Source organism: Anser cygnoides, chromosome 1, assembly GCF_040182565.1.
Source record: "Anser cygnoides isolate HZ-2024a breed goose chromosome 1, Taihu_goose_T2T_genome, whole genome shotgun sequence".
Classification (NCBI taxonomy): Eukaryota; Metazoa; Chordata; class Aves; order Anseriformes; family Anatidae; genus Anser; species Anser cygnoides.
Genome location: NC_089873.1, coordinates 97,122,581 through 97,144,464, shown reverse-complemented (window position 1 = coordinate 97,144,464; position 21,884 = coordinate 97,122,581). Strand labels below are relative to the sequence as shown.

Below are 21,884 nucleotides of genomic sequence, written 5' to 3'. Positions count from 1 at the left end.
AGCTTTGAAGGACAGCAGAAGAATGATTACATTTAGGATTGTACTTAGAATGGTGTACAAATGATGCAAGAAACCCAGAGAAATGCCACAAACACGCCCTATTAGGGAGATGTCAGTAACACAGAATAAGAGCTACTATCCAAAATTGCATGAGTTTCGACAGCCTTGTGTGATGACATCTGAACTGTAAATAGATGTCAGGCAGTGATAGTGTCCTTTTATGAAGACGTTTATTCTTTCCATGGTGACTTTTCCCCTTCTACCAGTTCATGTACTCTCCTGTGACATAGAACTGATGTGACCTCGTGAAATTCCAAGAAGAGAGCAAATCAGGTAGACAAAATGGATGCTACTGCAAAGGACAAATTACCTAGTACTCTTAAGGAGTAAACATGGTGGAGTGAGTCAGTCTTCACAAAATGGTGCCTGAAGTGAGATGGATAAATGGTGATTGGACATGACTTGCAGCTCTAAGTGCTGTGAGAAGGTGATACCATGTGGTGGATTTACCTGGGATTTTTGAGCTGGCAGGCAGACGGGTTTGGGGGAAGGAAGGCTTTTTATGATCAAGGAGTAGAGTAGCTCAAAGCAGCACTGGTTTTATATGTGTGAATGATAGACAGTGGTGAAATGGAGCACAGCAGAATCCTAAACCAAGTGATTGTGATAGGGCAAATTATAGGGGGATTTATGCAGGGATCTCTGCAGCTATAGCTCAGATGATTCAGCTGCGCTTTTTCTTTGTCTCACCCTTTTCCCAGTTTATTTTGTATTATGTATCATTCTTATAATTGTGTTCTTTGTTGTTTCTCTCCTGACATGTTAAATCCCACAACACAGTCTAGTCTTGATGTTTTCCTTCTCTTTCAAAGAGTCCCAAGAGAGAGAAACAAGGAAGGTAGATGTATTTGACTTTGGAAAATGAGTTGATGCCAGTTGCAAAGGAAATAAAATATATCACAGGGGTCTGCTAAGGGGTGGGGAGTGAAAATATTCCTCATTTGTGACAAAAGATTGCCTTGAAGATTGCTTCAGCTTGATCAGTCTGAAGCCCATGTCTCACTGTTTCCATTACAAAGGCTTTAATGTTCCTGTTTCTTTTGGAAAAGGACTTCATCTGTTTTGAAATAAATCCAAAGTTCCCCAAATGTACTGTTTGCTTTCAGGCTCAGCACATGAGACCTATGCATTGGGGTCACTTCGTAGAGGGGTTAGAAGAATGTACATGATTTAGGTCATGATCCAGGATAGCCAAGGAGACAGCATGTGACAGCCCCATGGCAGCTGAGGAGCCACAGTGTTCCACTGATCTAGTGTGTCCTACTTCTGCAAGGAATTTCAATATGGGGATGTTGGAATGTTGCAGTACACGGCCATGGCTTCCACCCTGCTCTGGGCGATGGATGTAAGCAATGTGCTTAGCAGACAGGAAGACAAGCTGTCCAGCTGTGCCTGGCATAAGGGACCACAGGATGAAAAGCTGAAGCACTGCTGTGCAAGGAGTCTGTACTGTGGTGGGTGACTGCAGGGCTGGAATCAGATGAGGAAATCTCAGGCAGGACAAGTGAAACACAGAAGATCTTTATTTTACATAGGACTTGTCTGGTTTGCCTGTAGGAGGCAGGATGTCAAGTGCCTATATGATGCATGAAGACAGAATACTATTCGTATGATGCTTTCTTGCTTTCAAGTCTGTAAGCCAATGCTGATCGTTCCTTTAGAGGATCTCAGTCTGGATATGTTCATTGGAATTGATGGTTACAGAGCCATAATACATTAATTCAAGTCCTCAGCAAACAGTGGCTTAATATCCACCCCAAGCCTCCCACGGCTTCCTGTTGTGAAGACCTAGCTTCCTGATGTTGTTTTTTTCCCTTTTCTGCTCCTGAGATATCCCTAATCTCTTCTGAGCACCAGTCCCCGTTTTTCAGTTTGCAGCAAATAACTTTTTCAGTGCATACCTGTGGAGCTCATTCATAACCTATCATTTTGATAGCAATAGTTTAACCTGGTGTGAAAATACATCTACTGTCCTGATACACAGAAAGAAAGAAAATAAATGCACCCTCTGGAAAGGGACAATACAATCTTTAAATTAGTGGCAACCACCCCTTGTGGTATCCCTGGTGATATGTTTTAAAGTTTGGGGTCTTTTTTTCTTTTTGTTTTCCTTTTTTTTTTAGCATGTTCACCTGTTTGCATCAACTACTGATACTTTTATCTTAGGCTTTTTTTTCTTTTAGAAAACTTACAGCTTTTTTTTTTTTAAATATCCATTCCTCCAATTCAGCTTTTAAAAGATTTTTTTTTTTTGTTTTAAAATAAACGAAAGCAACTCTTACATAAGATTAGCTCAAGTGAGCTGCTGCCAGGAGGTAATTTCTTTGTAAGCAGGCTTCTATTTCACATGGGGTAACCACTGTGGACTGCAACAACTCTGGGTAACAGCGTGCACTCAGGATGCACACAAGGGTTGTCCTGCCACCAGGGCCAGTCAGCTCACCCAAACTGACCTAGGAGCTAGCACTTGTGCCCTTCAGCATGTCCTGGGTGCCCTGCCACTAGGGATGGAGGAGGGAGTTGGAGGGGCTGCAAGTGTTGGCCAGAGGGAAGCACGAAAGTGCATGGGAGGGAGAAGTGGGGGAGGGCAGTCATAGCTGGGGATGTTGTGGCTGGGAGAGGGGGAGAAATTAAAACCAAATCCAAAGGACACCAAGCCTCGCTGCTGCTGTTGCTCACGGGATGATTTGTTTAATTCAGATGCCCTCTGGTCTGTCACCAGATCCAGAGGTATTTTAACCATGAAGCATTGCTTTGAGGTTAAAGACTGCAACTGAAGGGGAAAAGACATAAGTTCTGTTCTTTAGATAATAGGTGTGAACTTGACAAACTGATTATAACATCTGTGTCTCATATTCTTTCTCTCTGAGAGAAGAATAAAAATACATGTGCGCTGCAGAGGGGAGCTGAGATGCTTCATCCATTGGAAATTATTTTTCTCCTTCAGGAGACGGATGCTTTACCTTTTTCCATGAAAAGTTGTAAATGTTTCAGAAACAATTAATGAAGCTTCCTGACATCCTCTTGGGTGAGGAAATATGATTGCTGTGGGAAAACTGAGGCAAAAATCTGTCATGTGAATATTTTATTTTAATAGTTAATGAACAGGGAAAAAGAAAGTATTACTATAAAACACATGAGCAAGATTGTGGAAAACTTTGGCAGAGAAAGGTACTGAGATAAATTCTGTCTTGATTGACACCTCTTGAAGGTCAAAGTATCCAACCAGTCTATGAGGCAGGATTAAATTTGGCTCATGGTGTATATATGATCAGAAGACTTGCCTCTTAGTGTACTTAATTTCAGAATACACATACTGCATAAAGCAGGCTTGTAGAGTAGAAGTAAATACTTTGGAAGTGACTACATAAAAGATAAGTTTTCTTTGGTTTCACATCAGTAATAATACCATTATTTTTTACACAAAAACCTCAAATTGTTTTGTGATCAATACTTAATCCCCTGGTAGCATGCCTCTTCAGGAGATCTCAAAAGACCTTGATCAAAATACACCACAACACTTCAGGGTGTTTGTGTTGTGTACAACTGGCATTTCCTATTCAGGAATTTGGAAATAGACACAGAGAAATAGAGTAAGCCACACACCAAATGAAGTGGCAATTGAGGAAGAAAAACCAGATGCCCTGACCTTTTCCTCTCTAAGTCAGAAGATCCATAGTCCTTGGAAGCATGCACATCTGTTTATAACTCAGTCTGATTTTTGTTGTTGCAATGATGTGTGATACTTCAGATGATCCAGTTGTTTTGACTCCCTCATCCCAAGAGCAAACTCATCAAATCAGTAATCGTAGGTAGTGTCACTTGTCTGCTAGGGCAAGCCTGCCTTTCTTCACTTCTAGTAGATTTTATACTGAACAAAAACCAAGTAACATTTTAAACTGTATTTACATAATGATACTGGCAGATTGTATTGTATAGATATGTATGTATGAGTATACGTTGAACACTTAACTCTAATGCCTGTGGCTTTCTCCAATTAACCTTCTTTATATCTTTATACCTTTATATCATTTCGGTATGAAACTGCATCTGTAAGTCAAGCATGTTATAACAGAAAAGAGAAGCTTCAGCTGGTAGGAAATGAAAAATACATGGTGAGAAAAGACAGGACCACCCATAAACATCATGTATACGCTGTCATTAAATGATTATTTTAGATTTGTTTGTTTGATTTTAGCGTAAGCTTTTCAAAAGCCAGCAATGGCTTTATTTTATGTCTGCTGAAGTCAATGTGGGGTGTACCATGCACTTAAGGTGAATTATACCAGTATTGAATATTGTGAAAATCTCACCCCTAAATAAAAGCAGGTTCATGTGTAGGAAAATGAACAAAAATAAAATTAAACAAAAAAACCCACCCCAACAACCGAATAACTCACCCACCTTCACTTTTGTATTCTTGAATCAGGTTTGGGAAGACAATGTACAGAAATGGGCATTATTTCTTATTCAAGGAGAGATAGTGCTTTCCAGCACACTGTCCTCATTTCAAAATTGCTGTGTTTTCAATTGTCTTGCAGCATAGCTTGTCTGTGCATCCATTGGGTTTTGTCTCTGGCCTTTTAAAATCCATAAACTTGTGAAGTATACTAGACAAGAATCCTTTGCTCTTGCCTATGCCATTCCTAGCTTGTAACACAAATAGAAATATAAAGCTAATTTTGTGAGGTTCTCCTGGGAGAGGAAGGTATGTGAGGAGAACACTGTCTAGCCTTCTGAGGTCAGAAATCTCAGACTGGTTTCTTGGGTTAATTCCTCAGCAGTGTCACGAGGTTTGGACTGCTTCAGTCCCTCTCCCTGGGCCATGCTTTCCAATTCTGAAGTCATCTAGATGCTGTACGTGGCAGCATGTTAAACGGCTGCTATTTTCTCTGTCACTAAGAATCTGAATGGTCTCTTATTTTGTAGAAGTGGAATTCACTTCCTAGTGATGTTAGCGGCAGAAATATGTCAGCTGTCCACTTCTGTTAGCGTCGTGATGGATTCTGGGTTCCCCAATAACGGTATCAAAAGGAGGCTGGGGATGGAGAGATCTGGCTACCAACAGGTCTTTACTCGTAAGAAATAGGCATTTGCATTCTTTGTATCCCCGAGTTGTAAATCAGGAGGGAGAATCATCATTCTGAATGCCATGCTTATTCTCAGCATGATGTGTGTGGTGAAGAAAGCACTGAAAGAAAGCATTAAGGCTAGGATAACATCAAAGAAAATGCTTCAATTTTTATTCTCCCTTCCATGGCGGATTAATTAAAACAGAATGAAACACCAGCTAACTTGAAAATAAAATCAAATGTGTGTATGTAGACTATGGCAGTTTATTCTAAAAATCAAAGTAAATTCTTCCCTCCCTCAAACCACAGCTTTAACAACATAATCCTCTACCTTGCTTTCTTTGACGTACCTTCTCAAATACACTGGCCAGCCCATATGGTTGCTTTGAGATTTTTGCCGTGCTGTGTCACTTGCTTGGCTTTCAGAGCTGTAACAGGTAACTCTGCTGGACCTAGCATCCACTGATAATACATTGTGCTTGGCATGTGATATGAAGGGATGTTACTTCATTGCACCAACCCTCTCCCTACACTTTGAAATAAAAAGTTCAAACAGGGTTCCCACTGAGTGTTCAACGTGCATAGTGGTGGTAACTATAGGAAAATGGGAAGCAGAAGCTTTTCAGGCAGAAGGAGTCTGAGGAGACAACCACAGTCTATGCCCTCATTTGAATTAGGAGTTGCATGGCACAGGATCGTTTACATCCAAAAAAAGTGTGACTAATCCTTCGCCTTCCTCATTCCTTTATTTTAAAATGACTATACCCTGTATGACACTACCCATGCAAACATTGCTGCTGAATACAGTCCTGAGCACCACCAAACCACTCCTACAGTCCAGATGGGGTTTTCTTCTGCCTTGGGATACACCAAGACAGTAACAACATGAAATTCTATTCAGCTGGAGCTATTTGTGAAAACAAGAATTCTAGAAAGTAACTAGATGAGTTCTCAAGTAGCAGTCAAGGTAAAATGTGTGTGCATAAAATATTTTTTAAGACTCAAATCGCAAGTATGCAATATGGAAGCCAGTTGTAATCAACAGCTTGCTTTTCATATGTTCAGTGAGGAAATGTTTTGTTGTTTTTCTAGCTTTATGGCAAGGTGGGCTACTGTTTGAAGCATGTTTTGTGCTGGTGACTTCTCTAGTCAGGCAAGTTAGTGATTCTGTGTGGTTTTTGTTAGCTGGAAACAGTGGTACTGATTTCTGCCATAAATAGCTCATGAAAATTGTTGATATACTGAGGGACCAGTACGCATTGATCTGAGTAATACATCTGTCTGAATAAGTGTATAAGTATTTGGTACATTGCTAGTAACACCTTTGTGAGCTTTACTCCTTTTCTTTCCCAAAGAAAGTGTGCATGCATACAAATAAAACTAAATTTGTCTTTTATTTCAGTACCTGAATATGGAGACAGAGTAGAGACATGCAGTTGTACAGTTGTAAATTTGTACTAAATATGTCCTCCATTATTTGTGGCAAAATTAGTTTTTAGACCATACTGATTAGAACAAGACACACAGTTATTACTGAGGATATCAACCATAGGAAAGAAACACTCTTAGCTTTATACCACATATCCCATTCTTTTGTCAGCTTACATTATAAATAAATAACAAAGCAATTTGACACATGCCCATTGATTAAAAATAAAAGTTGTCAGAGTGAGAGGAGAAAGACAAAAATATGAATTATTAATAACAATATTAAGCAATGCAAAAAAGATGCTTAACATGCAGGAAAGTCCCTGAAAAGTCACTTAGTGAAGGGGAAAGAAAGGACAGCCACAAAGACCTTTCCTCCACTACTTTGTGGCCAATTCTTTGCTACTTGGTGTAGTAACTTGACCCTTGGAGGTCAGGGTGACCATATGAGAAAGAAAGGTGATTCTGTTTAATTTTATATAATCTTGTTTACCTCTTCTCTGGTATTTCTAACATGCACACCCAGCAAGCACGTATACATCATGTAGGGAGTGGAGTAAATTTAAATCGATCACATTGTTGTGATTAGGTTGGCCATTTTATGTTTCTGAGCAATCTTCTTGCCTGTGGGGTTTGAACAACTGATTGACAATGCTGACACTTCCATGGCAGAAACTAGGCTAATTTATACTCTTTCTAATTTAGGATACCACATGTACCTGTGATTTAGTAAGCAGATATTAAAGCATGCAAAAATATTGTTATTGCTAGTAGTAGTCTGTGGTCTGTGTTCTGTGTACTGTGTGATGCTCCAGTTGGTATAACAAACAGTACCCCACTAGCTGGAATAATTATGCATTTCTTTTCCCACCTTCTGTTGCTTATTTTGGTTGCAACTATTTAAATGCTTTCATTTATCAGGCCAGTTTGAATGGCTGTTGGGTATATTGACCATCCTGGCAATACTTAATTTTCCATCTGTGAAGATCAGATTTCTTTTTTCACTGAAGAGGGAAGGAGGAAAAAGAATACTTGTAATGAGCAAGAGAGGCAACTGCACAACTTCCATGAAAACCACAGAATCACATTTAGCGACAGTCCTGCTTGCTGAAGAATGCCCTTGCTCTACAGCAGATAACGGTGTGTGCTATCACAATGGAAAAGCTAATCAGAAAGTTTTCCTGGTAGGATAGCACTAAAAGTCCTGTTGTGGTTAAAATGATGGTGTCTGTAGTGGGACATCGAACATTAGACTTCCTCATGGCCAGTCTGATTTTTGTATTACTTGTAGCTGAAGAGCTGACATCATCTAAAGAAAATGACTGCAGGAGCAGTAAAGCTCCAACCTTATGCTTATGATGTTAATGTTTTGAATTAACAAAGTGTTAATGAATTCACAACGTGATCTCCCAGTTATTGTGCTTTAATTCTGGAAATCTCCATTTTAAACATCTTTAGCTCAAGTAAGGGCTAAGCACTTGTAGCTTTTATGGATTTCATTAACTGTCAGATGCTCAGAGCTTCTGAAAACCAGCTCAAATGATCTTCTCTCCAGCGTTAGTAGCATATGGTGCAGGTACCTCCATCTTATCTCCTCATTTCAACTACAGTTGTAGTTGGGTGGAGAATAGTAGGTACTTAGAGGTGTGATTCGCCCTATCACAATGAAAGGCTTATGAAATACTCTCATGTAAGGGCTCACTTCTGTTCATAGATTACAAAGAAAGTCTGGATGAAGATGGTAAACTGTTAAAAATTGTCAACTGAAATTCTTCTGTATGGTGCCTTGAGTTGAATAACTGAAATTAGGGAGTTGTCGTAGAAATGTTAGTCTTAGCTTTTTTGGTTCTGTATGTAAAATGGGGACACTATGCTCCTTTGCAGGTTGTGAGACCACCATGGAGACATAGAAATGTTTGGGCTGGAAATGACCATAAAGATCATCCAGTTCCAACCCCCCTGCCATGGGCAGGGACAACTCTCTCTAGATCAGGTTGCTCAAAGCCCCATTCAACCTGGCCTTAAACAGTTCTGGGGATGGGGCATGCACAACTTCTCTGGGCAACCCGTGTCAGTGCCTCACCACTCTTACAGCGAAGAATTTATTCCCAATATCTAATCTAAATCCACCCTCTTTTAGTTTAGAATTATTACTCCTTGTCCTATCGCTACACACCCTGACAAAGAGTCCTTCCTCATTTTTTTCTGTAGGCCCTCTTTAGCACTGGAAGGCCGCTATAATGTCTCCCTGGAGCCTTTCCTTTTCCAGGCCTAAGAACACTTAACTCCCTCAGCCTCTCTTCACAGGAGAGAGGTGCTCCAGCCCTCTGATATCCTTGTGGCACTTCTCTGGACTTGTTCTAATAGGTCCATGTCCTTCTTGTGCTGGGGGCCCCAGAGCTGTGCACGGTACTCCATGGGGTCTCACAAGAGCAGAGTAAAGAGGGAGAATCACCTCCCTCGATCTGCTGGCCACACTTCTGTTGATGCAGCCCAGGATACAGTTGGTTTTCTGGGCTGCAGGTGCATGTTGCCAGCTCACGTTGAGCTTTTCATCCACCATCACCCTCAGGTCCTTATCAGAGCTGCTCTCAATCCGTTCTCCACCCAGCCTGTGTACGTGCTTGGGATTGCCTTGTCCCAGGTGCAGGACCTTGCACTTAGCTTCATGAGGTTCTCACAGGCCCGCCACTCAAGGTCCCTCTGGATGGCGTCCCTTCCCTCCAGCGTGTTGACCACACCACACAGCTTGGTGTTGTCTGCAAACCTGCTTGAGGGTGCACTCAATCCCACAGTCCATGTCAAAGACAAAGATAGTAAAGATACTGGTAAGGTGGACATTTCTTACCTGGTACACAGTTATAATAATGAGACTTCTATTAGCTCCTAAATGGTTAGCATTTACATTTTATGAGCTCTTTCTACTTTTACATATAGTATGAGTAAAGATTAGCACTGAGTGGTTGCGTCAGTTGTTTCAGCATGGGTACTGTATACTATTGATAAATTGACTGTACGTGAAATTATTGTTTTCTTTTAAATATTAATTGATGTAGCCCAACTCCCCTTAGTACTTATAATCTGCTAGATCTGATCCTCGGGGTTTTGGTGAACATAAATTTGCACATTAAAAGACTGAATTTAAAATAATGTCATTTGTTTGAAAAAACTACACAAACCAGTAGTTGCTTAGCAGAGCCCAAGCACAGAACAAACTGAATGGTTTCTGTGGCAGGACTGAGGCGACAGAGAATGAAACAGCTGTCCTTTCTCACATGTACCCAGAACTATAGCTAAAGTAGATAAAGACATGTAAAGAGATACTAGCATATTATGCTGGTCTCTGTTGGGACTTGAAGGCAATCATTTCATAAATCATTTTAGTCTACTGGCACCATATTTAGCCTTATTCTAAAATCTTGTACAAATGTCTGCAAGGAAATCTTTAGACATTTGAAGAATTTTGTCCTCTGAAAAGGAGTTTCTAAAGAAAATGAGTAGGCTTTAAAATTAAGCAAAGAGGGTTAAGAGAACCTTTGATAGGGAATTTTAAGAATCTGGGAGAAAGCACTTTAATAATACTGTTATAGTACTTTTCATCAGTCTTACTACACCCATGTGCAGTATTTCAGCTCTGTAAACTGAAGCATATTTATGTTAAATGATTTGCCAAATATCCTATCATGGGTAAGTGGCAAGCTGGAAATGGAACCCAGGAGTCCTAATTCGATTTCTTGTAGATTTCAAAGACAGTATTCAAAGTCTCTGAAAGAAAAACACTCAAGAATTCAACGGTAACAGTCTGCATGAGGAGTCTCCCATTTCAATAAATGTGTGGTTATGATATGTCTGTACTTCACTGACCAAGGTCCCTGAGGTTGCTTTCAATCCAAACCCATGTCTCCTTTGTGGGTGCACATTACACTACCAAATCTTTCAGTGCTCTGAACCAAAAGTCTTGTTCTTAATGGACATACTGGGGAAAATACAGCCAACTAAAAACACCACCACTGCCAGTGAAAAAAGCAAGTATGGGTGAAATAAAATCTGTAGAGTCATAAGAATATAAACTGCAGCTTGAAAGCTTCTATCAGTGCTGGGCTTCCTTTTTTTAAAGAAGTGAAACAGAGACAGCAGATGATATTATTTGCCTTAAAACCCTAGTCTAACAGTATTTGCAATCTCTGTGAGATCTTGAATAAATGCAGATATGTCTCTGTATTTTTAAATCCATATTTTGAAATTTGACGACACACTGGATGGGCTTTACAGAGAGGTACTTCTGGTTTCTTTTGATAGAAGTCTCTTCGTATCAGCTAGTCTCCCCAGTAGCTTTTGCAGTACGTGAAGACAGAAGGTGAGAACAAGAGCAAACAATACCATTTTACGGAATCTGGGCAAACATTTGAAATCAGTGGGTTAAGTGCATTGGCTGCTGTAAAAGGCTTGCATAGACTCAGGATCTAGTCCAGAAAATCCAATCTCATGCTCTTGAAAGGACAATTCAAGAGACGGGGAATGCAGTCCAACACAGTTTGTGCAGTCAGGCTTTTTGTTTGTGAATTTCTGTCAGGATTGAGCTCAATGTTTTTATAAAATATAAAACTGATGTTCTTCCTTAGAATTCCAGTTTATGCCAGAGTCAAAAGAAATTTTGTGTGTTACAGCAAGTTTACTTTGCAGAGATAGTGTGAATTTCCTGAGCCAAGACATGGAGGACATAAAAGGGAGTTTTGTGAGCAGAGTTTTTCATTAATATCTAATTTTATGTTTGTTTGGCCAGAAATTGAAGGAATTTTATATTCTTATATTGGTGCTGAGAATAAGAAGGTTTGAAAGCAATGAATAGATGGAAAGCTACAGCTTAATACACGTGCACTAACTGTCTGTACAGTAAATGGCCACTTCAGTTGCTTAAACATAGGTTCTTGGTACAATTTGAGATGTGTTACGACACAACTCCTGGCTTACAGCTGCTTTTCTCAAAAGACAAGTATTTCAGAAGTGGTAAGTCATATCTGCTAGATGTGTCCAGATGTGTTGAAGTCCTAGGGCTTCTATGATGGCACTTGAAAGCTATGCTTAAGCAAATGATTTAAACTAAAAATCAAACTTTGCACACTTGTAACCACATTTGGCACGCGATTTATTGATCATATTCCTAATATGCAATAGTTCAGGAGAAATCATTTTCCTAGCAGTTATTAGAATTAAGTATCATAAAAAGAATGGAGGTCAGATGTAGACCAGTTAATTTCACTAATGATTAACTGGTTACACTGTTGATCCTCTGGCATTTTAGATCAGCACCTAAGTCAGGATTTTTACCTATAAATGCTCATTCTATGGGTACTATATACAGTGGGTGTGATGGATAGTTAAGCATACAGTTTAACCATTAGTATATCTGACACAGCATAAAAGCCCCTCAGCACTTTTGCTGAGTGGTGTAAATACGACTTGACTTCCCAGGTTGCTATGCATTTGTGCCTACTAGTCACTGAAAAAAAAATTACTAGAAGTTGAATTGTTGTATTGTAACTTCAGTGTTAATTGCAATACATATCAAGCAAAAGTTAAAAAACAAACAACAACAAAAAAAAAAACCATGAATTTATGTCCATGTTACTGAAATCTGTGTAGGAAGAGAGGATCTATTAAATATCTGCAGTTTATTAAATTCTCCAGTACAAAGGTAAAGCATATATTATCTGATGTTACCCAAAGGGATATACCATATGTTTTAAATAACTGGATTATAATTTTAGGTACTGCACAATGTATATTGATCTTGTCCTATTTTACAGATGTCATGAATGACATTGTTTCTTTTTAGCTATTAATATAAGGCTATTTATGATGTCAGGGACCAACTATAATTTGACATGATTGGTTTGGTTACCTGAGCCCTTTTTTTTGAAGACATTATCCTTACTTAAAGTAACACAGTGAAGTATGAATCTTTTTCTTCCATTTCCTGCACTCTTCTTCAACTATTTTCTATCATGAAAACAAGAATAATGTCTTTTACAAATTCTCTTCTTGGCCCTTATTCCAGCAAAGCTCCCACTGACTTCCGTAAGTATTTTGCCTAAGTAGAGACCAAATCAAGAGTTAGTGAGGTACTTCAGGATTTTATGCTCTATTTACAGGAACTTGAAAGGACAGATTTCTTTGGTGGTGAAACCTGAGGAGCTCTTGAATATTGCCCAACACTGTTTTAACCTTTTTCCAGCAAGCAGTCTATAGATTCTTTAGGCAGAAACCTGTATTTTGTTGATGTTCAAGTCTGGTTTAACTTCATGAAACTTCACTTAGAATCAGATTTGGAGAATTGAAGTTACCAAGATCAGTTTTTTTTTTTTTTTTTTCTCTAGTCTGTTAATGTTCCATGCTGTACAGTTTTATCTGCTGCCTTTAAGCATAGCATAGGTGAAAGATTCTAAATCTGTCTAATGATAATGCAGTGGAATGAGATACCATAACCCTGGCAAAGTTGGTGTTCATTTAAGAAACTATAATTTGTGCTTTTTTTCAATTATTTGTAATTCTTCCGATTTTATTTGTTCTGCCTTGATAAAGGCAAAGTTTATGGTATCTGCTTACTCTGAGAAATTTCTTCTGATTGTACACAGTATTCAGTGAATTGGGGGAAGAACTGTCAGTCAGTTTTATGACTTGGTGATTTGTTTTCTGGCCAAGACTTGGGACAGGCAATAAGAAGGCTGAGGTTCACATCCCCAGATATCGTCCAAGATCATTGTGTAGGCTCTGGCCAGCTATTTCTGATGCAGAGGTGGTAGTAACATTGATTAATTCACGATCACAAAGTGCTTTGGGCTCCTGGGATAAAAAGCAGAATAGAAGTGCAAAGTGTTATTAATGGAAAGTATGCTTGACATGCTTAGTATACTACGTTAAATATCATTTAAGGATGGGTACATTATGAGAGTGTGAGTGACTCAGCTGAAAGTAATTATGGTTGTCTTCAATTGAGAAAAACAGATTCTTAATCAGTGCATCACAGTTACAACCCTTGTGGTAACTTCCTGGTTAGGTTTCTGAATCGATTTAGTTCATCTAAGTAACATATGGCCTAGGAACCAAGATACTGACAGCATCTTCTGTGTTTGGGGAACATTTGCACTTACTTTTGGTAATGATGTCTGGGAATTTCTCTTCCTGTCCTAGCTGGATTTACCAAGCTTTCACCTGTGATATAATTTCAAAGAGTATCATACTTCAAAGCATGCATTTTTCCCTTTTCCTGGTGATTGGTAGAAGAAATTTGTAGTTCTCTGAAATATGAGAACTTATTTAGAGTTCCTTCTCTCTAGGGTAGGAACTCTAAAATACAACATGGTTGTATTTACACTGGGACAAATTTTGCTCTCGTTTATATTAATATGAGATTTGCCACTGTGTCCCCAAAGCTGGGATTCAGCATTTTAGGGTCTGTTCCTGTGTAGTGGGAAGCACTTGCTGATGGAGCACTCTTTGTGAAAACATGGGTATGTTACAATACCAGCTTTTCTCTAGAGCTACTTAAAACTACAAGGCTCTTCTTGTGGAATTTCAGTGCTTATGCATGAGGTGAGAACCAGAGGGATGTGTACACCTAGATTAATATTTTACTTCACTGGCGATAGTTGCGGTTTTACTGGAAGTGTCATAATATCTCATGCTTTCCTTGAAGATTCAACTCTTGAAGTAAACAGATAATGTCCAGATCTTCAGTTTTTGTTTGTAAAATGTTTCTAGTCCTCATGATTGGAGGAAAGACACTCGATCATGATCAAAACATCATACAGAAATTCAGAAATGAGGAAAAAAAAAATAAAACCTGGTACTTATTAGATTGTTAGTATTTTTAAAAGACATTAGAATTTTCAGGGGAAAACAGTGAAAGACAAGAAGGGAGCAGTATGAAATTAGGATCGGCAGTATTCATTTGCATTTTGTTTTCAATTTGGTCTGAGGAATAGTTTAGTGGTCTGAACACTAGCTTTGAAATCCCTGGGCAAGTTGAGTACGTGTCTATAGTATCAGCAGCAGGACTGGGAACAAAATTTGTACCTTCACACCTCTACAAAGAACAAGTACAGCAGTGGGATTTTATTATATATTTTGCTAGCCATTTAAACAAAGATTGCCGAAACTATCTTCTGTCTGTGCATATGTCCATTCATAGAAGTATTTGTGTTACTTATCTGTGTTTTTATTAGTTGACCAAGAAGTGCACTATTCAATGTTCATTTATGTGATGTTTCTGCCTGTTTGCTTGGCTACATTTTCTCTTCTCTCCACACTCACAAGTGTTCGGGCAATGAAAGTACTTGTTAAATTTCCAAGGTGTTCTGTGATATTCTGCTGCTTTAACTCCTTAAATTAAGTCGGTATTCATTAATAAAAGGTATGTACTCATTCAGACACTAGTTATTAGGATTGGTATAAGAATTACTGGGTGAAATTCTATGTTCTTTATTGTACGGGAATTGGGCTGCAGGATTACTGAGGGTCTTCTATGGCTTTGAGAGCTGTGAAATAGCTTTCAAGATTTAAAATGAATAGTTATGAATCATTTGTTGTTTTTTTTTTTCTCTCTGTAAATTCCATTACAAAAATAACAATAACAATAAAACTGCAAATAAAATAGTTTGTTTGCCTAGGGAATTGTTTAGTTTGTTATTTGGATTGCAGTACCGCCCCAGTTCCCAAACAGAATTAGGGTCTGTTTGTAGTAAATGTTTGTGCAGAAATTAAGAGATTGCCCCTGCTTTAGGTCTTTGTAATCTACATCGGAGATTCATACAAATGAGAGGAGACGTCGCTATAGCCAAAATGTCAAAGGACATTTTGGAGATTATCCTTTTGTAGAGATGGGCCAAGCAATTCCAAGTCAGATTTGAATCATGCAGACTGTGGTAGGCAAAGTACCTGTTCTGTGGAAGAAACAAAACAGAGTAAAGCAAGACTTTCTTTTTTCTTCTTTCTCTGTCTTTTTTTTTGTTTGTTTTTGGAAGGCGGAAGATCTCAAAGAACTCTCTTGAAAAAATTGACTTCCAGAGAAAATACTTCTGATTTTCAGCTAACAGGTTTGCCATTTTCAAAAAAAAATATATATATATAAAAAATAATAAAAATCTTAACACTGTCCTTAAAAGCATTCTTCTTCAACAGCTGCAAATATGTATTTTTTTTAATTGAACCTTTCACCAGTATATATTTTTTAATCAGCATTTGTTGGGGGAAAAAGTTGGAACCTAGTAATAGTGCCTGTGACTCACTGGTTTCTGTGACTACCGTGGCTTGAGAACTTGTTGAAATGAACATAAAATGTATATGACTTTCTAAGAGCAAATGCCAATTCACTCTCCACACACTTTTGCAAGCTGTTGGCATTTTTACTGGGGTATTCCCACTAGGTCTAACCAGAAACAGCATTCTCTGCAAGAGATTTTAGGTAGAGAGTATCTCCAGAATTTGAAGTCAGATCCTAACTGTTTTGCTGATGTGAGGGAGAAGTAGTGTTGTTGTTTCTTTCTCTTCCATTTGCTTTTTTCTGTTTCCTGAACGTAATGCCTACTTCCAGGAGAAAGGAGGAAGAGATATCCACTACTTTTCCCTGCCTTGCTTCCACCTGTAGATAATCTTCTCCAGTGAATAAATCAGGGCATGTGCCAGGAGTGCTGTTTCCCCAGCCAGCAACATAAGGAAACTGTCTAGCTGTACACTGCAAGATTTCCCAGCTCTGTGTTTACAAAACTTGTGAGGAGAAGCAGGAGCTTTGGAAACTTTTTTTTTTTTTAAAAAAAAAACCATCAGCTGGCACTTGATGTTAGGAATTTTACATAATGCTGACACAAAAGCAAAATCTTAAGCCTGTATTTTCATCCAGTGAATCTTAGGAGCTCCTTGAAAGCTTGAAACTTGATTTGCTAGATCTCTTTAGAGCAGTTAAAAAGCTATTGCCTTTTAAATTTGAATTGTTCTGTTTCCCAAGATCAGGTGGACTTTTTGGATCCTGAAGAATAAAAGTGAAGCTACAGAGAAAATTTAGAGTCAGACCTAGAGTTTCAGTGCAGTTTAGGGTGGGGGGAATTATATGTTAAGAGGTCTTAAATAAAAATCTTCATACTGCCAAAGAAAGACACAGAACACTGTAATATTTAAATCAATCTGAATGTCCTCCAGCTAAAAATAAAATAAAGAAAAATAGTGCAACTTGGTGAATGCATCTTGACCTCATGCTATTTTTACAAGTCAGACAGATGTGCCGCCACCGATAAGCTGGTACCCAAGACTAGCTATCAAATCAGAAATCTGTGGACTCACTCTTCAAATCCCAGCACTAATCGCAATGATAAAGAGCTACCTTTCGATTAATCCTGCCCTGGACTTTAGACGAAAGATACTGCAGTTTAATTACTGAGTGAAATCCACTTTGTCTGATCTGCCAGTCTGCACTGTAATGTCATAATATAATCAGCTTCACCCCTGTCTGAAGCTCCAGGGCTGTGAAGTCCAAGGACTTGTTTGATTGGAAGAAATAAAACGATGTTCAAACAACCACCAGCCTCAGTGCTGTAATTACCAAAATCTTGTTTGCATCTGTCTGTCATTTTTGCCATTGGTTTTTTTATGACACTAAGAGGCAAGGAGAGATTGTGGTGGATAAGAACAGAGACCTGACAGGTGACAAATAAGATGTGGGAGGGTTCACTTGTAGAAAATAATCACTGTAAAATATTCAGGCTAATTAAACTGGGTCTCTTTCTTACATATTTCCCATCGGCTTCAGTGACACATGCCGGTTCAAGCAAAGCCAGCCATCGGTACTGTCATCTCATAATTAAAACCTGTAACTGATCTGGGAGTGTCTCCAGCAGAGGTTCCAGTGAGGGGACAGAATCATGCAAGTGAGAGAGAAATGTATTTTTACCCATGTGAGAGCTGCCGCGGGGCTGCCACTGTGTGAAACGTTCCCTCCCTCCCTCCCTCCCTCACCAGGAGATACCAGCCGTGACTTGGAGGGACTATTCCTTCAGACAAAGGAGGCGGCCACAGCTTACTGATACAAATCACTTAATGAGTCCTGCACAGGCGTAGGGCTCAGCTCCCACAGCTCTGTGGGAACTCGTAACGAGTCCCACTGGAAGCGAAGGGAGGATTTAGGGTGCTCCTGCTCTGTCGGTGTCAGGCCTTCATTCTCCCTGACCTCCTTTATGAAGAGTGACACCAGGGAGTGTCGGTAGCAATTTCTTTTTCAGTATACCATGGAGAGCTTTATTCTCAAGAAGTTCGTTACCTGCTCCAGCGCTGTTTCACAGTGCATGGAGTATACCAGTTGGGTAGCAGTGATGTCCTGTTACCTCTGACCTCAGCTGAAGGTGGATCGTTAACAGGAGGTGAGAAGATCCAAATTTTCTAACACATGCTTGATTTGGATACTTCTCTGGCCATGCCAGGGAAGTTGTGATAGTGTACAGAAAGAAGAATAGCTGACAAAGCCCTCAAAAGTAGTTTTCTCTCAATTTACTGCGAAGACATAGGTGCTAATGACCGGAAGAGGAAACACAGCTTTTATCTATCTGCAGCTTTTAGGGAGGACACTACATCCTGTGCAGATGAGATGAAGTCTGGTTGATTTTGCTAGAGTCTTTAGAATGCTTAAGCTTTCTTCCCCTACCTATCCCCCAAATTCGGATTTATCTCATCATTCTTATTGTTCCATGTTCTCTGCTTTCCTCTTTGCGTCTTTTCTGTCTTGACTGTTTCCAGCCAGATCTTCCTTTTCTCACGTGATGTATTCCGTGCAACCCACACCATTTGATTTGCACTTAGGATTCTCTGTTCCACCCTTCTAGCGTGCAGATCTTGTACTTTCACTCTTCTCCCAACTCCTTTCCCCTGAAAACACTTGCAATTTCCATCTCTATCCATCTGTTTTCATTGAGTGAGCTGGTAGACTATCAGGGCAAATCACAACCACAGTTTGATTACGGTCCCTTGCTGCACCCTCATCAAAGGGTTGCTGTGTTCAGCACCTATGACTAAAGAGGCCAAGCACAGGGTAAGATGAATACTCTCAAGGTATCCTGGAGTTACAGCCTGTGGGTAGATTTCTGTGCAAAGACCAATTCTCCTCTGTATTGCAAAATCAGAGCAATGTCTTAGGGCAGAGACTGGGGATGAGGAAGAATATCAGACAGCAGTTGTTAGCAGTATGTCTCTCTGTCTTAAACTTGCAATACATTTACTTTCTTCCTCTTCCTTTTGTACCCTGTAGCTGACAGCAGTGCCTAGCATTGCCTGTCAGCAGGGATGGCATGCAGGGTGTTTTGCAATGGAAATCTGGCTTTAAACCTAACTGGGTTTGTCACTAGTGTTTTAACTTCTGAATAGTATTTAAACATTGCAGACTGCAGACTCAGTTCCAGCAGGATCTATCCAGAGGAGGCTGTCTAGAGAATCATCTCTGAACCAGCTTTGACCAGCAGCAGTAGCCCTAGCGCTTTATTTGTACAGTACTTTTGCCCTCAGTCTAATCCTTTGCTTTAGAAACAGAAATGTCAGAAGGAAGATGTGCACAGCTTCTCTTAAATCCCAAGAGAGTATTTTTCAGCATGAAGGAGTCCATCTAGTTACGTGGCCTTGCTAAAACCATCCCGCTGCACTGATGATCTTGCTTCCCTGGGGAAAAATGCCAGGGGAACCTGAACAATAGTTTTATGGCCAGTTACTACAGAAATGATTTCTTTTCTAAATAAGAGGATAATGGAGGGCATAGGGTAGTGTATAATGTCACTTACTAAGAAAGGAAGAAATTAGTGTATATTGATCAGAATAAATTGTGATTCTCTACAACAGGAGAAGGATATATGCAGGTGGAGTGTAGGCTTGGCGTGGGGAATGCCTAATTTACATTATCCAGTGACATGAAGTACCCACTTTTGTAAAGACCTCAGTTCGCATTCAGGTGTTCAGTATGCTTACAAACATGAAGGTGTGTTATTCTTAGTGTATTGTCTATCATCTACTTTGATGTGTGAAGTTTTGTGTCCGTGACACCATACTGCAGCCTGGTTACGACTCCTGGGCTTCCTGCATAGAAATGACCGAGGTTATGAGGGTCATATGGTAGCTTACAACTACATTATTGGGACCACCGTAGACACTTTTGTCAGAAAGCCTGTCTCAAAGTGTTCTTGCTGTATACATTGTTTTAGCCTCTTATCTCCTCTGAGAAATGATTTTCTCTCTCTGTGATACTTGTAGGTGTTAGTTGTCTTACAATAGATACCATGACATCTAAGAAACCATGCTGTTACTAGCTCTAGTACTGTGTGAACTAATGATTTTTTTAACATAGGTGAAAAATTAGGAAAAAGGTAGGTAATGAAATGAAAGAGTACAAAGTGTTATCACATATTCCGAGGCCTCACATGGCATAAACAGAATTTGTTGAAAGTAGGGTGATATTTAAATATTTAAAAAAATTTTAAAAAAATATTTAAATGGCAGGAGCAATTCCACTCAAATGTGTGAATCAAATCCAACTCATGGAGAACCAGGGGCAAGAGCTTAATCTCAAGGCTGCTCCTTGGATGTGCAAGTTACTGGGAAATGACTCACTTTCTAATTGAAAATTGCATCATGTTCCTGTATTAGTTTTAGAGCTGGTAAGAATGCTATTGACAAGGTGCCACCTCATCATAATATTCTCTTTTCTCTTTAGCAGACTTTGAAGAGAATTTTTTGGTCATTTTTGGTGACAGAGATTGAAAACCTCAGGTTTTTAGGACTGAAGGCATTCGGCCACCTAATTGTTTTTTAGCATGCTAGAAACCTATTTTTTCTGTCCCCATGAAGAATCCAAAACTCTCATCCACTGGCCAGCTCTAATTAAAATGACCCCCTCTCCAGCAACAAGCCTGATGGCACTTCACTGTCCTTTTCGTCAAAGCATGTCACTTTGTGCAGCAGGGAGAGGTGTTGCTCTGAGAACCCCAGGAAGGAGAAGGAAGCACATCCTCTGCTAAGCAAACAGGAGGTGGAGCACACCTTGCAACAGCATAGGTCGGCTCCTCATCCAGGCACTAACGAGTGCCCTGCTGATAACACAGGGCCATCAGCCAGGTTGCTTTGGGATTCACTAGAAAGCTTATCAATATTTGCACTGCTTTTGGCCATGCTTGCCCCACTTTTTAAATGAAGGCTAAAGAGATGTTGAATTTAAGCCCCCGAGATTCTGCAAGAGCCAGAAGAGAGTTAATAGTTGTGGTTTCTGGTCCTTCCAATGCTGCTAATAATATCTTAAGGGCAGAAGGCAACTGCTAATTGTGATGTAACTTGAATGATTTCATCACCCTACTCCTCTCACCCGGTTGGGACATTCATCAGCTCTTCCTGGTCACTGCTGACCTGGGATGCCAGCAATCTGGCAATCCTGAAAAGCAACTTAGCCAACCTGGAGGTGATTTATCCGCTCTGGTCTGTTTCTGCAAATGTTTTCCTTATCCGATTATATGTAAAGTGCATTCATGCTTATGATCGTGTGAAGACTTTTGATTTTGTTTTGCTTTTATATATATATATATATTCACATATTTAAACTATCATCATGTCAAGGATGAGGAAAAAAATCATTTAACACCTTGTTGCCAGTCCCCTAAGCTACACATTTTTCTCAAAGCCTACTGCTCTAGTAAATGATAAAATACCCTTTTTGGGAATTTTATCAGCAGTAGAATCTTTTTCCCCTTTAGCATAAAAAGTAGTTGAGAAACCAGGGGGGCAGCTTACATGACTGTCAGAGCCTGTATTGAATTCATCCACAGGTCTAAAGAGATCAAAATTGTTTGAATTGACCCTTTCTGTTGCCAGTGTAAAGAGAAATCCTTTAAGCTTTTTGCTTTCTTGTCATGTACAGTCTCCCTTTGTCAGTTCACATCCAAGGTCCCCGTTTTCATTTTTCTTAGGGATAGCAGGAGCTCTCGCAATATCTGTCTTTATCATGTCTGCAGTGAGGGAGCAAGAGACTGAGTGTGAGGGTGTGGGGAGAAAGGGTGAAATACACGAGGTATCTGACCCTTGCGTACCTCACGCTGTCTCTGAGAACCGCAACCTTATCAAAAATCACAGCTGTGGCTTCTGTGGCAAAGGATGACAACAAAAGCAACTTTGCCAACAACAATTATTATTCAGATTTTAGACCTCTGCTTTAAAACAAATGCATTTGGAGCAGAGATGTGGAAAGGAGGAGAAACACAAGTGTTGCTTATTGGGGGCCCTGCAGACAGAAAATTATTGTGTTTCTAACGC

General features: G+C 39.6%; 1 protein-coding gene across 43 annotated transcripts in view; it reads left to right on the top strand.

Annotated features, from left to right (window-relative positions):
- Positions 1-21,884, top strand: part of ZBTB20 (zinc finger and BTB domain containing 20) — a 480,501-nt gene that overhangs the window by 170,930 nt on the left and 287,687 nt on the right. For 6 of the 43 annotated variants that reach the window (XM_067003677.1, XM_067003569.1, XM_067003534.1 and 3 more), the window contains one exon: positions 15,584-15,655. The exons of 36 other annotated variants lie outside the window; for them this stretch is intronic. The gene's annotated coding sequence lies outside the window, so the exon portion shown is untranslated. One more of the 43 variants, XR_010834159.1, reaches the window with a different exon arrangement.